At 44.3% G+C, this 7,029-nt stretch overlaps 1 pseudogene; it reads left to right on the top strand.

Moving 5' to 3' along the window:
• Positions 1-1,271, top strand: LOC123461666 (annotated as a pseudogene).
• The last annotated feature ends 5,758 nt before the right edge of the window (positions 1,272-7,029 follow it).

Genomic DNA, 7,029 nt, shown 5'->3' with positions numbered 1-7,029 from the left:
ATGCACCCGTGGCGTCCTGACGGGTTCCACGGCCTGGGCTACCGGGGAGGCGCCAGGGACGAGCTGGGCTTGGGCGGCGCGTTCCCGGCCAGATCCTTCGGGGAGGGCGCGGAGCTGGGTCACTGGGTGACGACGCCCCGGACATCCCCGGCAGCCTCAACCTGCACTGGGGCGACAAGAGCCCGCCCTACCGCGTGCCGTCTGCCTCCACTTCATATGACGGCCCGGCCGACGAGCCCTTCCCCGGCGACGGCCGCGGTGCACAGGCCCAGAGCAGCGAACAGTTGAATAGATTTGCTGGATTTGGTATTGGACTTGCAAGTCTCTTTACAGAAAATGTTCTGGCCCACCCTTGCATTGTTCTGCAGCGCCAATGTCAGGTTAATTACCATGCTTTCATTATCATCTCACCCCATTTACTGTTATCAACATTATGTACAGCTTCAACAAAACTCAGGGACCACGAGCCCTATGGAAAGGAATGGGAAGTACATTTATTGTCCAGGGAGTCACACTTGGAGCCGAAGGCATAATTAGTGAACTCACTCCTTTACCAAGGGAGGTTTCCCACAAATGGAATCCTAAGCAAATAGGTGAACATCTTCTACTGAAATCCCTGACATATATTGTGGCAATGCCTTTTTACTCAGCAAGTCTGATTGAAACAGTACAGAGTGAGATAATCCGAGACAATGCTGGCATACTGGAATGTATTAAAGAAGGAATTGGAAGAGTGATAGGCTTCGGCATGCCTCATAGCAAGCTCTGCTCTCCTCGCACTGCTTTCCTTGATCTTCCCCACAGTGCTGCATGGAGTTCTTCATTACATTATCAGCTCAGTCATCCAGAAAGTTGGTCCTATTTATTCTGAAGAGAAAGACTTACAATAGCCACCTTCCCGAGAGCACTAGCCCCATGCAGAGCATGCTGGATGTTTATTTTCCAGAACTGATTGCTAACTTTGCGGCTAGCCTTTGCTCTGACGTTATACTTTACCCACTGGAAAAAGTTTTGCATCGCCTTCACATCCAAGGAACATGCACAATAATTGACAATACAGACCTTGGCTATGAAGTGCTTCCAATTAATACACAGTATGAGGGAATGAGAGACTGTATCAATACCATAAAGCAAGAGGAAGGAGTGCTTGGTTTTTATAAAGGATTTGGCGCTGTTATAATTCAGTACACACTGCATGCAGCTGTCCTACAGATTACCAAAATCATTTACTCCACACTTCTTCAAAATAGCATTTGAGAGTTAGGTTCTATCACTGCTCCGTCCAGAAGATACAATCTGATAACTAGCTATGAAATTATGAGGGATAAAAATGAAATACTGGGTGGAAAACAAAAGTGTATTGAAAAGAAACTGGTAGCAAAAGTCCATACTGATTATACTAACTTTTTATTTCCATTAAGTCATAAGCACATATATTTAGATCAAAACTATTCTAAATTTGGAAGCTCAATAAAAATAATCATCATAAGAAGTAACTATTGGTGAAGAACTCATGCTGAACTAAAATTGATTCTGGGTAAAAGCAAAAAATTATCAAGTATAAGGTGAAATTTCAGTGAGTTGAATCTTTTTTACCTGACCTTAATATTTGTTACATGTTTATTTTACCTTTTAGATTCCTGTTGGCATGTGATTCTTAATACAGTATATGTTATCAGGAAGTTTTACTTTTAAGCAACCAAATTGTGTCATCATTGAAAAAGACTGCAAATTAGATTTGGCAGTCTATAAAGAGGAGATGAAGCATTTTAGATTGTATTGTTTACGTATAACTATTTTAGTGGCTGTATAGATGTATTATATAAAGCCATTTGTGTATTCACATGTAACTTGGAATTTTCTTCACCCCCACTTGTAGACCAGCTTAGTGGATAAAAATGAAATCTGCTTTCTGCTTGAACATCAGAGTAAAACATCGAAAGCCAAGGTACCAAAAGTTTCAGTCAACTATAGCATTCTTGTCCCCAGCAAACCTAGTGTTTCAGTGTCAGCAACTTAAAATTTGTCATGTATTTGTAATGGCCATGGGCAATGAGAAGCAGGTTTGCTGGATGCCTGCATGGAGACCCCATGGGGCCATGAGGATGAACCATGGATTGCAGCAGAGATCCAGCTGCAATGCCAGGACCACGAGATGGCTGCTAAGAAGCTGCTGACCTTGATGAAGTTTTCCAGGACTGTGAGTAACCTAGCTGGAGGGGCACAATTGGAATGCCAGAGACTTGTTGCTGGTTAGAATTATCAGTCTTGGAGATTTGACACTGTCTAGAGTTGTTGGACTTGAAGCTATAGAATTTGATATTTGCCCTGGTTGTTTTAAATCTTGTATTGGTTGAATATTTCTTATGTCCAATGCCATCTTTGGCAGTGTGAATGTTTATTCTGTGCCATTATGGGTTTTTTGAGGTTATTTTTTGGTATTATGGCTCAGTTAAAAGACCTTGGACTATGGGGATGTTTGAACATCATTGGAATTGATAAAAAAAAAAAAAACTATGGGACTTTTAAAGTTAGAAGAATGCATTGCATTTTACATCATGTATGTTTACCAGTTTATGGTGGCCAGGGGCAGAATGTGGTGGTTTGATTCAGGTGTCCCGCATAAACTTAGGTGGCCTGAATGCTAGGTTTCCAGCTGATGTGGATTTGGGAATGAATGCCTACTGGAGGTAGTGTATGGTTGGGGTCAGAATTATGGGTGTTATAGCCAGTTTCCCCATGCCAGTGTTTGGCACACCCTCCTGTTGCTATGGTCCACCTTATGTTTGCCAGGAGGTGATATCCACTCTCTGCTCATGCCATCATATTCCCCTGCCATTGTGGAGCTTCCCCTCAAGCCTGTAAGCCAAAATAAATCTTTTTCCCAGAAGCTGCTCTTGGTTGGGTGATTTCTACCAGCAATGCGAACTGGACTGCAACACCTCCCATGCAGTGATAACATATGTGTGCCACAGTGCCTAGTTTATCCTGTGCTGGAGATGAAATGTGGGACCTAGTGCATGCTAGGCAAGCATGCTGAGATTCCTCTGACAGCACTTACAATCCTGCCTACCTTCTCTTCTGAACCCTGAGAAATTTGATCCAGGACCTTACTTAAGGCAAAATTAAGCTAAATTGTAATAACAAGGCTCACATATATCACAGATGAATTCCTGAGCACTGAGGCAGGGAGATTCTTGACACACAGATAAAGCAACCCTTGAGAATAAATGACACAGTTATGTCTTCCTTCATATTAGCTTCGTAATAATGTTCCCTTGCATTTACATAGCCTGCTGCTTGTTCCTTTTTTTAATATTTTATCATTATTTATTTATTTGCCAGGGAAAGAGGGAGAGAGAGAGAAAAAAAACATGGGCATGCCAGGGCCTCCAGCCACTGCAAATGAACTCCAGACACATGCACCCCCTTGTGCATCTGGCTAACGTGGGTCCTGGGGAATCAAACCTGGGTCCTTTGGCTTTGCAGGCAAACTCCTTAACTGCTAAGCCATCCCTCCAGCCCCTGTCCTCTTTTTTTTTTATTTCTTTCTCTTTTTTTTTTTTTTTTTTTCCTTTTTGAGACAGATTATCATGTAGCCTATGCTGGGCTCAAATTACTATATAGGCAAATATGACCTTGAATTCCTGATTTTCCTATCTTTGCCACCCAAATGCTGCAATTACAGACCTGTGGCAGTTGTCAAGCTCTTCAGAGCCTGTCGTATCTGCTACTTGACGTCACTTTGAATCACCCTAGAATAGAGGATTCTGTTGGGCTTCATAAACAGAAGTGACTAGGGATCATGAAACACAAGATTAACAGAAATGGGCAGCAGGGGGAGCTTGTAGACAAGCTGAGAAGTCCAAGAGAAGACTGAACCCTGCTGGGGTTTTAAACTTGACCTACCATCCTACCAGCCAGCCGCTGCAAGCAACTTGGGAATAGGTGCATGACTATGGACTGGGCTCAGAGGAAATGTAGCTATCTCCCAGATCACCTTGCCACAAAGGCAGCTGCACTGCACAGGAGCCCGTGGAGGCCACAGGAAGGTCAGGGGTAGCCCAACCAACTCTGACTCTGCCTGGGTCCCAGGAGGGGAAGTAGGGATGTCTAATAAAGCCTGTGCCTCAAGAGTGGTAGCAAGAACAGCAAGGGACATATATATAGTGTGTCTGGACAGGGCTCAGATTTTCACTCTGGCTCTCCCAGAACACTGTGTCCTAACTTGGGTTTCCCTTGGCTGTGGTGATCAGGAGGTCACATTTGTATTTATAACTAAAGTCAGGTGGTGGTCCCCTGGGCTCTTGTGGCATCATTCCTGCTTCTGGCAACAGGACACTGACACTCCCCTTTGAAGTCAGTTCTTTATGAGGTTCTGGTGGGACTGCTCACCACACAGCTAACTCACATGTCCACTTCAACCTCAGCCCCGGTCTAGCCCATCCTAACACAGGAAATACCCAGACTTTGAAGAGATAAGCCTGTGAAAGAAGGGATCCCAGGAATAGGCTCAGAACCCAAGCCTGGAAAGATCCCCATCCACCAAGCACTGCTGTAGGACCTGTTCTCTGGTGGAAGACACAGCCATGAAAAGCAAGTTTTTCTATCGTAACTTCCCTTTCTCCTAATAAAGAGTGGCAGTCAAGCCTTTGTGTTTACTCAGATTTAAATGTGAAAGGTCCCCCATAGGCTCATGTCTATGAACACTTGGTCTCCCTCTGGTGGCACTGTTCTGAAAGGTTGTTGAACCTTGAGGAGGAGGAACTTCCCTGGAGGAAGTGAATCACTGCAGTGTGGGTCCTGAGACTTATAGCCCAGCTCCTCTTCCTTCCTGCTTCCTGACTATTGATGCAATATGGCCAGCTACCCCACCCGTCACCATGCCTTCCACCATCATAGACTGTATCCCTTCTTAAAATCTAACCCAAAATAAACTCTTGCTTAAGTTGCTTCTTGTAAGGTATTTGATCATATCTCAAGAAAAGTAACTAAGCCTGGCGTGGTGGTACACACCTTTAATCCCAGCACTTGGGAAGCAGAGGTAGGAGAATCACCGAGAGTTCAAGGCCACCCTGAGAGTACATAGTGAATTCCAGGTCAGCCTGAGCTAATGTGAGACCCTACCTCAGAACAAAAAGAAGAAAGAAAAGAAAAGTAACCAATACAGTATTCATTCATCAGATGTCCCAAAGGGGAATAGAAATCTGAGGTCTGCAAGCTGCATGGTTCTTGACCCATGTAATCACGATATATGGGCGGTCATGTGGAGAGGAAGGTTACATTTTCAGGAGTTTTACAAACTTCTTGACTACTTTAGGAGCTCAAAAGCTGCTCTAGTGGGAGTATTTTACCGTGGATATTGGCCTCAGGCTCTTTCCCCTGCCCCAGAGCTGACCACTAATCATTTGTCAGCATAGCACTGGACCCAAGAGTGACCTTTGGACCAGGTGTATCCTTCAAATGAATGGGGAAAATGAGAGACAGTGTTGGGAGAGCACCAGAAGTGTGCTGCACAGAAAGTGCTCCCCAGTAAAAATCAAAGCAGAGGGCTGGAGAGATTGCTTAGTGGTTAAGGCACTTGCCTGACAATCCAAAGGACCCAGGTTCCATCCCCCAGGACCCACATAAACCAGATGTGCAAAGTGGCACATAAGTCTGAAGTTCATTTGCAGTGGCTCCAGGCCGGGGCATGCCCATTCACCCTCTCTCCCTCTCTCTCTTTGTCCCTCTCTATCAAATAACTAATTTAATTTAGGGCTGGAGAGATGGCTTAACAGGTAAGGTATTCGTCTGCAAAACCTAAGGACCCAAGTTCAATTCCCCATTACCCACATAAGCCAGATGCATACATCTGGAGTTCATTTGCAGTGGCTGGAGGTCCTGGCATGCCCATTCATTCTGTCTCTTTCCTGCTCTCTCTTTCAAAACAAAAGTAAAATAAAATTTTAATAAGAAATTTTTAAAAAAATCAAAACATAGTTTCTGCATAAAAATATAGAGAAATACATGAACATAGAGGGGGCTTCCCCATTTCTCCCCTCCATTTTCTTTATTTCCTGATAATAGTCGGATACTGAGGATTTTACAAAAGAACAGCAGGCAGCAAAGTATGGCAGCTGAAAGCAAGCTTCCACAGCCAGACAGTAGGAGTCCCACCCTGCTCTGCCATGGTTTCACTGTGTAATATGGTATGAAATGAAGTACCATCAAGTGACAAGTATTGCAGTGTGTACCTGGGGTAGATGCCAGGCCACTCTTCATCAGCTCTGTCAAGGATCTATTTATTTATTCATGATTTTTTTGAGACAAATTGTGGTGGTTTGATTCAGGTGTCCCCCATAATCTTAGGTGTTCTGAATGCTAGTTTCCCAGCTGAAGGAGATTTGGGAATTAATGTCTCCTGGAGGGAGTGTATTGGTGGGGGCAGGCTTATGGGTATTATAGCCAGTTTTCCCTTGCCAGTGTTTGGCACACTCTCCTGTTCCTGTTGTCCACCTTATGTTGGCCAGGGGTGATTTCCACCCTTTGTTCATGCCATCATTTTCTCTTCCACCATGGAGCTTCCCCCTCAAGCCTATAAGCCAAAATAAACCTCTTTTTTCCCACAAGCTGCTCTTGGTTGGGTGAATTCTACCAGCAATGTGAACCTGACGGCAACACAAGGTCTCATGTAGTTCAGGCTTGCCTTGAACTCTCCATTTACCTGAGGATGACACTAAACACAATGATTTTGATAGTGGCAGTAATGTCAGACCTTCCCTCAGCCTTCTTTGACCTCTGTGGTATATGATGACACTGGTCCATGGCCTGATGTACAAGTCAGTGGTGAGGAGACAGAAGTACAGTCCTACACCGTCACTTTCAAAAGCCTGAGGAGTTTCCTTAATTGTTATTTGTTTGTTTTTGAGATAGGGTCTCAAGTCTTTACTCCAGACTAGCCTAGAAGTCATGAAAATCCTTCCATCTCACTTCTCAAGTGCTGGAATTCAAGGTATGTCCCACCACTCCCAACTTTCCCTTAATATT

The sequence above is a fragment of the Jaculus jaculus genome, chromosome 6 (genome assembly GCF_020740685.1).
Source record: "Jaculus jaculus isolate mJacJac1 chromosome 6, mJacJac1.mat.Y.cur, whole genome shotgun sequence".
Taxonomy (NCBI): Eukaryota; Metazoa; Chordata; class Mammalia; order Rodentia; family Dipodidae; genus Jaculus; species Jaculus jaculus.
This window is presented reverse-complemented; position numbering and strand designations above follow the sequence as displayed.